This window comes from Crassostrea angulata, chromosome 4 (genome assembly GCF_025612915.1).
Source record: "Crassostrea angulata isolate pt1a10 chromosome 4, ASM2561291v2, whole genome shotgun sequence".
Classification (NCBI taxonomy): Eukaryota; Metazoa; Mollusca; class Bivalvia; order Ostreida; family Ostreidae; genus Magallana; species Magallana angulata.
In genome coordinates, this window is record NC_069114.1 from 7,377,674 (window position 1) to 7,389,772 (window position 12,099).

General features: G+C 31.9%; 1 protein-coding gene and 1 pseudogene across 1 annotated transcript in view; one reads left to right on the forward strand and one right to left on the reverse strand.

Moving 5' to 3' along the window:
* The window catches only part of LOC128179595 (protein piccolo-like), a 61,206-nt gene that overhangs the window by 4,198 nt on the left and 44,909 nt on the right, over window positions 1–12,099 (reverse strand). The window lies entirely within an intron of this gene.
* LOC128179604 (uncharacterized) lies at window positions 1,317–11,203 on the forward strand (annotated as a pseudogene).

Here is a 12,099-nt window from a genome sequence, read left to right on the forward strand (position 1 = left end):
TATTATTAAATTAACACAACAAAATGAATTTTTTAAACATGTTAGCCACAAAGTTTTGGTAAAGAGGTTTCTGAGGAAGTGATGAAGTGTGTCCTGAAAACACCATACATACGATTCTATATTCTATATTGATAAATTAATACATGTATTTAACAATATTATACTGATTCCACAGTATTATTCATGCTACACCCCCCTCCCCCTTTATTTTGAAGGATTGTTTTTAGTTGCACACACATGCAGTCATATTACTATTTTCACCATTATGGTACCATTTTAAAATTTTAAAATAAATAAAATAAAAGATATTAAACTAATTCTCATCACTTTAAAATTAATTCTGATTGAAACAGAATTAAATTTAATTAAATTTATAATGGTTTAATTTACACAGAAAAACACTTACCAAATTCATTTAATATATTATTTTCTTTTGTGTGTCGTACGAACTTACTTTGAATGAGCAGGCAGACATCTGGAAAGTCTGGTTTGGTTGCTTCATCAACGATTTCAGCTCCGCAACCTCTGCGCGCAGGTTTCTTAACTCTTTCACTGTAAAAGTTACCAAAAAAATATCATGTTATTTAACAAAATGGTAAAATATGTAAATAGCTGATAAGGAAAGTTTAAAATGTATATCTGAGTTCTCAGTTGTTAAAGAAAATGAAAGGAATAATTTATAATTCAAATAAGAAACACCCCCCCCCCCGACTTCAATTTTTGAAGAAAATAATGCTGAAGTGCTGGATAATAACTTCAAAATTTAAACTTCATAAACAGACAATAGATTAACATTTTTTGTCCAACTGGTTCCAAAAATTCTGCTAATACAGAAACTTACAAATTTCCTTGATATCTGAAGGGTTAACCTGGGCAGGGTTGTCATAATTTGGCACCACATCTGCAAACAGGTCTTGGGAAACCTGACTGTCCAGTATGGTATCTTGACTAGACTCCTATAATTAGATTCATTTTGAAGTGAGTTTTGCTCTATATATTATGAATAAAAAGATAATTACGCCATGTAACAGAATGTAAAACATTAATTATAAGCTATAGCTTGAATAACACATATCTTATAAAATTATAAAACAAACGACAAACGAATATGTTATTTATAAATTTAGACATTTTTTTGTTAGTTTGTGTGTGTGTTTTTTGTTTTGCTTCTTCTTCTTTTCTTTTTTTTTTTTACATAAATGTCGTTTTTTACCCCCCCCCCCCATTTGTCTTTAAAAAAAAAAAAGAATCCTATATGCTACATATATCACATTGATTTGTTTTTACAAACTACAGCATAGATCTGCATGTGAAAAATATGAGTATAAGACAATAATTTACATTGATATTAAAATAAAGATTAATTAATGAGAAAAATTGTGTGACTAATGTTATACAAACAAAGTGAGGAAAAATTGTATAAAATATATAGTATTAAGTTTGCAATATTTCATTCACTAAAATAGATTGTGCATTTTAAAAAACATTTCCTAGTAAAATTACTCAAATACCCACAACCATTTTATAAATGTTAAAAAAATATATAAAACTTACTTCGATAATATCCATTTGAGATCCTGGGTTAAATCGTATGGACACCGCAATTCATTCGTCTGCAGACTATGGGAACCGAAAGTACATCGGAAGCGGCTATGCGGATTAACCGAGACTTAATTTAAGTGATTTATACATTTAAAATGTTGTGATAAAAAAGCCCTTAGAAAATATACAACATAACTACTCAATTGAAATTCTAAACAGATAGCGAGCATCTAAATTGACCGTCTGAACGAGTTTTCCCTGTGCCATTTTCGAATATCCGTTCGGTTCTCAATGTTTATATTGACGACAAAATGGCGGCAAATTCGGCAAGTGCGTATACCAGGCGATGCGACATGTGTAATTATTCTACTAATCGCCTCGGTAATTACATCAGGCATACACAGTCGGATGCACATCTCAACCTTGTGCATTTTCATGCAAATGAAGATTTACAGGCACCTCTGGATTGCTGTAGCGGTGAGCTAGAGGAGACAGAGGAAGACGACACCGATACTAGGCAGGCGCAGGCAGGATTTAGCGATACCCCTGTCGATGTAGAATTCACGCAGCCACCGTTACACCATAACGATTCTGACCAAAACGAGAATCATCAACATCAGCGACAGCAAGGAGACTGGTTTCCGTTTTCCTCAAGAGCTGACTTTTACCTCTACGTGCTGGTGAATTCCACAACGCATCCAGTCGTAAGAAAATAAAATAAGCTGTATAAATCTTAATAAGCAAAATTCTACTCGAAATATTGCTCTTTTGAGAAATATGGCTCAATGCAGGTTATCACAAATCAAAATTTTTATACAGTTTTCATTTTTCATCATAATAAACAACACTTAACAGAACAGAGATTGACATATCTAAAGATGTCTCACTCAGCATACATCTAGTTACAAATCAGCTTTCTATCTTTTCTAACACAGTACGGCATGGCTATTTTGGGATTTTTTTTCATGAAATGTTGGGGGAAAAAGCAGTCAATATTAAATTACATGCAATGCCTGGTGGGGAGGGGGGGGGGGGGGGTCTCAAAACAATTTCATGCGGATCTAGAAAAGTTTTCCATATGGGGGTGGAGGGGGTCCAGGGATATTTTATATTTTCCTTTCTTCGACAACCTCACTATATACCAACACATTTAAGAAATTTTAAGAATTCAATTTATTTCTTTTCTTTTATGATTGAAAAATAAAGAAATTAAATTTTACAAAACCATAGCAATATAATTTAATTCTGGCTGTAACGGGGTATTTAGTTGGATAAAATACTTTAGTTATATAGTTTAGGAAAATAATATTTATGAATGGTTTTTTTTTCCTTAAAGAGTGATGCAGTGGTAAAATTTGTGATATTCATTCTGAAGCAGTGTGGAGTAGATGGAATTCCTTCATTTGCTTCAATCAAAAGAAAAAGTTTTGGCTCATTTGACTGGAATGATTTTCTTATGCAGGTAAGAGTATGACTGTCTTAACTATCAGGTATATGTTAAATCAAAATGTTTAAATTGTTTATACCTAAAAATTATAATTAACGTTTATGATGAACAAGTCTCTATAAGCAAATTTAAGCCACAAATTTTAATGTCCGTCCATTATGAATAAATAGCATTAGAAGTATTTATTTTTACATTTTATATGATGAAAAGGCGATTTTCTTTGAATTTTGATGCATTATAATACTTTTAATAGGGTAACGATAATGATGGCACACCCATGTGGGCTGTTCGGCCATCTGCAGTAGCAAAGCTATCTGTTGCCCACCCTGATGTTTCAAGATCATTGATAAGGCATGTATACATACAAAATGTATTTTCCAAAATAAATGTCAACTTAACGTTATTAATTCTAAATAAAAAATTATATTAGACTTAATTGCTTTGTAATCTTGGTTTTACTCAAATCTCAAAATTTGTAATCTTGGGTTTACTCAAATCTAAATGAATAAAACCCTTTTTTCTAAAAACAGAATGTACACTTTACTGAAATAAATTATTTTCACTATATTCCGGTCATATCAGATCAAAGATTTGCATTAGCTTTTCATTGTAATATGATTTTTTAGGCATCCTAGAGTAGGTTCACAAGGTGAATGCAGTCACCCAGCATTTGCAGAAAAGTGGTTGAATGACATAGAATTCTTTTCTGCTACGAAAGACAACAACACCTATTACAAGGACCAACTTTAAATTGTACCTTCGCTCTCAATGGTTGTCAGCAGACAGGAAGAATAGTAACATTCGTTGAGAACATGAAGGTATCATTTACTGTGTATTTTTCCTTTTATGAATGATTGATGTTAAAGTATTCAATTGTAAAATTGTTACATTTTTCCTGCATGTAATAATATGTATTTGGACTGCTGAATTAAGGAATTAATTAAGTCTCTTTATGTGAAAAATTATATAGTATGCAAAGTTAATTCCCATATTAATTAACAAGTAAAGACATCTTAGCTATTCTAAGCTGAAAGCTCGAGTGGACTAGCTTGTATGATAACCTAAGTTTTGGTCAAATGTCAGTCTGTTCATCTTCTATATGTATGCGATTTATCTTAATTGCTTTCATATGATTTTCCAATAATCTGGCTTTAAATGGATTATTTTTTATGATTTTTCCTACAGGAACAAGTTACAGAGGCAGTTGTTTCAACAGTTCTACCTTTATTACAGAATCCACCAAACAGTCTGGCTTCAAGTAAAAAGTAATAAAATCTGCCAAATCACAAAATTAATTTTTTTAAAATATTTTCATCTCTTGATGCATTAATAAGCTTATGAATATCTGCTTTACAATTTATTGATTATGCATAAATTTTATTCTGAAAAAAAAATTACTCTTATGGTAGGGCATTCCTGATCACTGATGTCAAGAAGAATGTAAGTCTGGAAAATATGAAACACAGAAGTATTAATGAAGATGAAAGCTTCTACAAAAAAGAGAATGCCAACTCTCTCATTGGGCCCATCAATCATGAGGTTTGATACAGTGTTATTAGGTCACCCATGTCACTCATTGTTAATAATGTTAATGGATACATTTTTAAAAAGGTTCTTCTCTACTCCCACACATCTGTAGAAAAAAATGGATCCATAATTATGTAAAACAGGAAGCCCTCTACCAAAATTGTAAATATAAAAATTTCCCAGGGGAAAGGTTTTTGATTTTAGGGTGGGGCCAAAATGGTCATATTGTGTGAATAAATGTACATATAAATTATGAATAGGATTTCTTGTGACTTGCGATGGTATTTATGGGTTTTTTTTCCCTCGTCGAATCATATATAATAATTACCGGTAATCATTTTTAGCTCACCGAGACGAATTAGTCAACGGGAGCTTATGCTATACCCCCGGCATCGGCGTCCTAAATTTCAGATGCTGCAGGAGGTTAAGGTTTTTGGAGCAGGTTAAAGTTTTTGTTGCAGGTGCCCTTTGATAGCAATATATAATTTACTGCTGGACCTAACTTCACCAAATTTGCATGGATGGTGTGTCTTATGATACTGATGCACTAGACAGGCTTGAATGCTGAATCTGAGCTATGGGTTTTGGATACTGGAAGAGGTTACGGTTTTTGGAGCTGCATGGTTACAGTATTTGTTGCAGTTGCCCTCTGATGATTATATCTTAGTTACTACTGGTCCTAACTTTACCAAACTTGCATGGATGGCCGCGTCTTATGAAACTGATGCTCCAGACAGGCTTATCATACAATTTTTTAACAGATAATATACGATATTGTGTCAAAACAGTATCCATACATATCCAAGATCGTAAAGTATGATTTTCGTTTAATATTATAAAGGTGGTCTCATAAAGGTGATCCTCATAAAGGTGATGCCTCGTCTCGGTGAGCTTAGTAATCTCTGATTACCTATGTTAAATAATGTAATTAATTTGCAATTGATTTTTAATTACCCAGGACTTCACTATGAATTCCAATATTAGGAAGCCAATTGTAACAGTGCCAGTAAATCTTTTCTTTGATGATACATCAACTCACAGATCAAAGAGATGGCTTGCTTTACACTGTGTACAGATGCAGTTGGCAGGTAACATATATTCATTGTTGCAAATTGTTAATGTATACATGTACGTTTAAGCAGTAATAGAATCACTGCATTATAATGATAGACTTAACATATTTCTAAAATATATACTTGATATGTAATGCGTATGATTTATTTCACTTAAGTTATCATGTATCATTGAAGATTTAAAGAATAGTATTCTGATAATTTTCTATCTTATATAAATTTTGAATGAAACAGGGATTCCAATGGATGAACGACATAAGGAGAAGAATATACACTTCATTGGTGCTTCAGAGAAAGTAGACATGATGAAACTGGTAGAGATGGCAATATCTGACATCAGGCAATGTCAAAGGTACATTTTTTATGGGATTATGGCAAAATCTTACAACTTTAACAAAATTAAATGTCCTAAATCACCAATGCATCAAACTTGATTCTTTCAGGGACGGATTTATTACATTTGATGCAGTTCATCAGAAAGAATGTCTTATAAAATGTCTTCTAGATGTCATCGTAGCAGATTATAACGTGCTGTCATTTTGCTGTAATCACCTTGGTGCATCTGCAATCAAATACTGTCCGCGATGTCATGTAAGGTTAAATACCATCATTTGAAATACAAATCCACATACAAGATAATTATGTAGAAGATGTTAGTGCTTTTTTCAAAAATTGACACCATGAATTTTGCACTCGTGTGGCTGTAAGTGCTTTTGTCATACCATATTGCATGAAGACTGCACTTTTCAATGAATATAAATAACATTTTACTTAGCCTGACAACCAGGAAAGTTTCAAAATAATGCATCATTTGTACATTTAAACTAAAAACATTTATTTACTGTGCAATGTGAGTACAATACATGTTAATCTCTTGCATTGATATTTTAGGCATCGTCTGAAACATTTCAGCAGATTCTTCAGCAAAGATTACCGGAGGAAACCAAAAGAACCGTCAACAGAATTGACCTGAGGTCAAAAGAGGTGGACAAAATTAAGCTTCGTAAACAAACTGGTGTCAAGGAACATTTTAACTGTTTGTGGGATGTGATTGATCCACATAGGTATATAAACATAATGTATTGGTCAAAATATATACAAAAAAACATATTTTTTACAAGATGCAATTTTATTACTAGTTAAAAAAGAATATGAACAATTCATAAGAACACAAGAAATAAAATTAATACTGTATACTGTGAAATATTCGCCCCCGTTTTATTTTCGCCCCTTTCATCCTCGTTGTCAATAGGGCTAATTTAAGACTGGACAAATTCCATATTGCAAATAATATTTATGTTAACACAACTGCATCTGGGCGAAATCAAGATGGAGCAAAACCATTTGCAATTGTTAAAGGGCGAAAATAACACGGAGCGAAAATAAGCCTGTATACAGTAGGCAACAAAGGCTATACACAATTATATAACCAACATAATGTAGTTCTTTTATCCAATCAACTGTTACTTGCTCAAACATCTCTTAGTTTTTGCTTTGTTGCAACGATCATATAATATGCTTCATTTTAGAGACATACCAGTGGGATTGCTACATCTTATTCCCCTTGGATTGGCAAAGCATCTGATTGTCTTTATCATTAGCCAGATGGATAATGAGACATTAAAGAGAATGGGTTGCCATTTGGAAACACTTTTGCCGTCCAAAGGACTAGAGTTTTTCCAGTACATAGAAAGCAGACAAGGGAAAGACTTCAAAAGTTATGTAAGTCCTAATGAAATAAAGCATTATGACCACAGAAGAGAAACAAATGAAGAAAATATCTTATTTAAGGAACATGCACAACAAAAAAATGAGGATAATTTAGTAACTTTACACGTTATTGAAGCACTTCTATTTATGCACAAATTTTTTTGGAGCAAAAATACAATTACAAGTATAGTAGTTTGTGACACACCACTATACATATATAATTAACATTGTGCTCCCAAAATTTTTTACAATACTCATTCCTGCAAGCATATATAACATATTTTTGATTTTTTCAGTTGCAGGTAGCCCCATTCAACCTTTTGTTTGTGGGAGCTGATAAAGTCTTTATAAGGCTTACATGTTGCTTGGCCCAGGTAAATATATGTTCAATTATTATTAAAAATGATTTAAAACTGTTATATTTAATACATTTGCAAAATAATATGATCCCTTATATGAACCTATAGAATAGCAAAAACATTCAAATATGTATGAACTTTTTTCTGAAGTCACACTGAATATCACACACGCCTATCGTTTGACAGTTGCAATTTTGTAAACGTAAAAACATTGTTATATTATTGATTCTGAACATACCTTAAACATAAACATATTAAGTAATAAACAGCAATGTTAAAAAATTCACCGGGATATGAACTTGGTTAATACGTGATCAAATCTTTCGAGAAGCCTTCAGGCTTTACATAATTTAATCATGTGACCAACCAAGTTCATACACAGGTGATTTTTTTAAATTGCTGTTTATTTTTTAAATCCAAGTAATCAATATGCAAAATAAAGAGTTAATAAGTAGTGAGACTTGTAAAAAGTTAATCTGAGGAAAACAATGAACAGTTTCATGGAATTTCAAAAAAAAAAAAATAAACACATGTAAATACTTAACCCTCATTTTGAACTGAAAATAAAAAAATAATTTATTTAAATGTCATTGACTTGATTTTATTACTAGATACAGAAACAGCTAAATCAGGAAAATATTGATGAGAAGCTCATGAATGAGCTACAGGGAAACATAACAGAATATCATCAGCTGATCACAGAATATTTACCGAACTTTGCCAAAAAAGCCAAGACACATCTCTTGCTTCATGTTGTAAGTTTTGAGCCATATTATATTTCTCAAAAAGATAATTTTAATATTAGTAAGTGTTGAATATGGAAACAGTTTTTGCAGCCCCTGCAATGTTGACTGATGCAAATTTAAGATTTAAGTTGACATGTGCATTTTTGCCTCTGATAATACAATATCATTTTTAAGCATGTTCCCTAATAATTTGAATTTGTAATGTTCATACAACAGATGGATGATATTAAGCGACATGGTCCTCCAACCTCATATGATGAGGATTCATTTGAGAAGAATCACGGAAGAATTCGTGATCAAATTTTTATTCAGAACCAGAAAGCAAGAAGCAGAGACACAGCAGAAAGATACGCTCAACATATTCTCTGCTCTCATATTGTTACTGGTGGATTCTTCAAAGACAGTGAAATCTGGTATATATTAGTAATTACTCTTTCAGCTGCCATATTCATCATTACATTAGTCATTGCTGATGCAAATTTGAAATAGATGCATTAGAAATACCATTTTGAAAGCTTTAAACACAATCATACTATCTGGTATACTAACTGATATTTACATTCCGCATATTTTGCACATAAAGTGTGTGGAACATAGAAGGGGTACTCCAAGGTTAAATGAGTTTTATTATGGCGTGACAATCTCTGAATGCTAATAAAAATCACAAGAGTAAATTAAAATTCACGCATGTAGCTTTTGAAAGACTCTTCTTTTAATTTGAACTTGACTTATTCTTGTTTGCTCCTTGGGGACCTTAGGGTCGCAATTTGAGATAACCATTAGGTAATACAGTAATTTCAGTATTGCAGACAAAGCAAGAAGGGAAAAAATGTAAATTTAAATACATGTATTACAAGCAAACCAATTTTCACAATGTGCTAACATGCATTACTCCAGATGTATGCACACACCACAGCAGTTTTAAGACAAAATAATTTAATTCTGTTTGTAAAGAGCCTTTGATTGCCTAAAATCATTTAAATGATGATTCAATGCGAAAAATTGATATGTTGCAGGACGCAAGCTTCAGATAACATTTGCCAAGCTGGATGTAATCCCGCTGTGATGTCTTTTCTTGGCATCAAACATGGATCCCAGAAAACACCAGGGGAAATTTCGAAGATTGAAAGACATCCAAATGGTCATGTGAAGAAAAATCCAGTAACTGATGATTCTTTGCTAATGATGTCTGTAGGGCTTAGTGAAAATACATGTACCAGCTTTTCCAAGGGTCAATGTGTCACCAGTCAATCATTGGACCTTATCAACAGTGGAGATTGGGTAGAATACACAAACAGCAGTGGTGTAAGTACTGAGGTCATATGTCATAAAATGCACATTTAATAAAATTCACCAACCAAGCACAATAAAAAAAAAAAATTATTCATCTGGTACAAGAAAGTGCGTAATGTGATTTCCTTTGTATATCTTCAGGTATATTACCGTAAATCCAGGGTGTTTTTTTTCTGTGTGTCACAAAAGTCACAAAATTTGCTAAAATTGGAAAAGTGTGTAACTATTTAAAATTTGCATCAATCATTGTTTGCTATTTAAAATCTTCCTGTAGCAATCAATACGGGTAATATTTCTGTGTGTTGCATATTTTGCGATCTAAAAAAGACTGCGGAAAAAGTGAAAACTGGATATGCAGTATTTGCCATCGATGTTATGCTAATGATGGGCATAAATGACATATCGAGGATGCAATCTCTTGTGAACATATCTATTTCTACAATAAATTGTGTTTATTTTCTTTTTAGGAGTCATGCTATGGTGTATTCAAGGGTGCAGTAGAAATTGATGGAGTGTTCACATTTGCAAGGGTTCAGAAATCTCAAGACTTGAGAGAGGAAGACAGTTCCCTTGGCTGTGCATTGCATCTTTTGACCACTGCATACGAATATATACCGGCCAAAAATATTAAAACACCCTGTCCTTTTATACATGATTGTTTCAAAGGGAAGTGCAGAGTCTCCTTCTCACTTACCAAACAAAGAGTGGAGCAGCAGAATGTGTCAAAGAGAAAACTAATCATCCTTCACAATGTACACCATAAGATTTATATGTTAAACAAATTTCATTTGTAATTCTTTATTACACTCTGTTTTAAGATATCATTGATTCACACTTTGCTTAATATACTGTACTGTACTGTGTAATATACGGTACTGATTATGTATAAATACCTCAGGGTTCAAACGATGTTCATTCAAAAGTATAAAAATTTCCAAGATTTCTCCTTTAAAATGCTTCATCCAGCTTATCAGGTTTGTTTATATGACTAAAAATTATGATATCTACAAGAATTTTGTATTGTAAGAGAACCGAATGATAACATTGAAAATTTGTGTGAGGTTTCATGAAAAAAAATGCAACATACTGTATTGTATACTACTCATTTTTTAAAAAAAACATCATTATTACAAATAAATAGACTTGTGACCCTTGCCTGTTTTGTAGTTATTTGTATATGGAACCTCATATTCTAGCAAACTGGTCTCGAGTGAAATAAAGAATTTCATTAGATCGATTAGCATGTGTCAAGACTCGGTATAAAGTTCATGAAACCTTATTCATTCAGCTTTTGATGATTTGTAAAACAGTTTATAACATTATAAGCAAGTGATGGATTCTGAGATACGTTTTTACAAATTTGGTCAATTTCTTATTTCAAACCGTGCATTTTCATAGTGAAGAGAGTAAAGTAGGCTGTAACCTATTACATTAATATATGAACACAGACACTAACAACTGTTTTGACATCAATGTCTAATTGTAAAAAAAAAACCACATTGCATATTAAAGTGTCATATTTAAAACATATGTTTAACATATGTTTGATACAAACATATGTTAAACATATGTTAAAAATATGTTGAACATATGTTACTACAAACATATGTTAAACATATGTTTTGAGTCTGCCATATGATTAACATAGTTTTCAAACATATGTTCAACATATTTTTCAAACATATGTTTAACATACTGTGAAAAATTCATGTGTTGAACATATGTTTAACATATGTTCAACATATGTTACTCGAAACATATGTTGAACATATGTTGCAATTTTACCTGTATGTCACTTTCAACAAAACGTCAACCACTCAAAAAAAAGACAACAAAACAAAAACAAAAACACCAACAAATTTCAAACTGCGATCGAGTCCTACACTAAAAAACTTGAACTCCCCTTTCAAATGATCCTCAATAGTACCATGATTACACTCGGAAGCGCTTATAAAATGCAAAATATATCAAATAAAATGCTCAAATAATATCCTCTTGATTTTAAAAGCAAGGAATGTTGCGCGTCGGATGACTAAATATTCGATATCGATACCAGTGTTTATAAAACATGTTTAGCACATGCATTTCGGCAATAAGCAGCTATATAGTGTAGAAAGCAGTTGGCAGTCGTATGTGGAATTTTTGCATTGATATTGAGATTGATAATCCACAGGGGCATATTGCATATAGTGCATTCAATCAGTTAATTGTGAATCTATGATATATACAAATACTGCTTCAAATTATCTCATTATTATTAAGTATTGATATGTTTTATATATCTGAATAATTATTTTTTCTTGATAAGATTGAACTATTTATATAAGAAAACTAAAGGGCCAGATTTAAGTTTTAATGAATGTTTTAATTCTTGAATATATTTTTGTTGCACTTGGCAAATG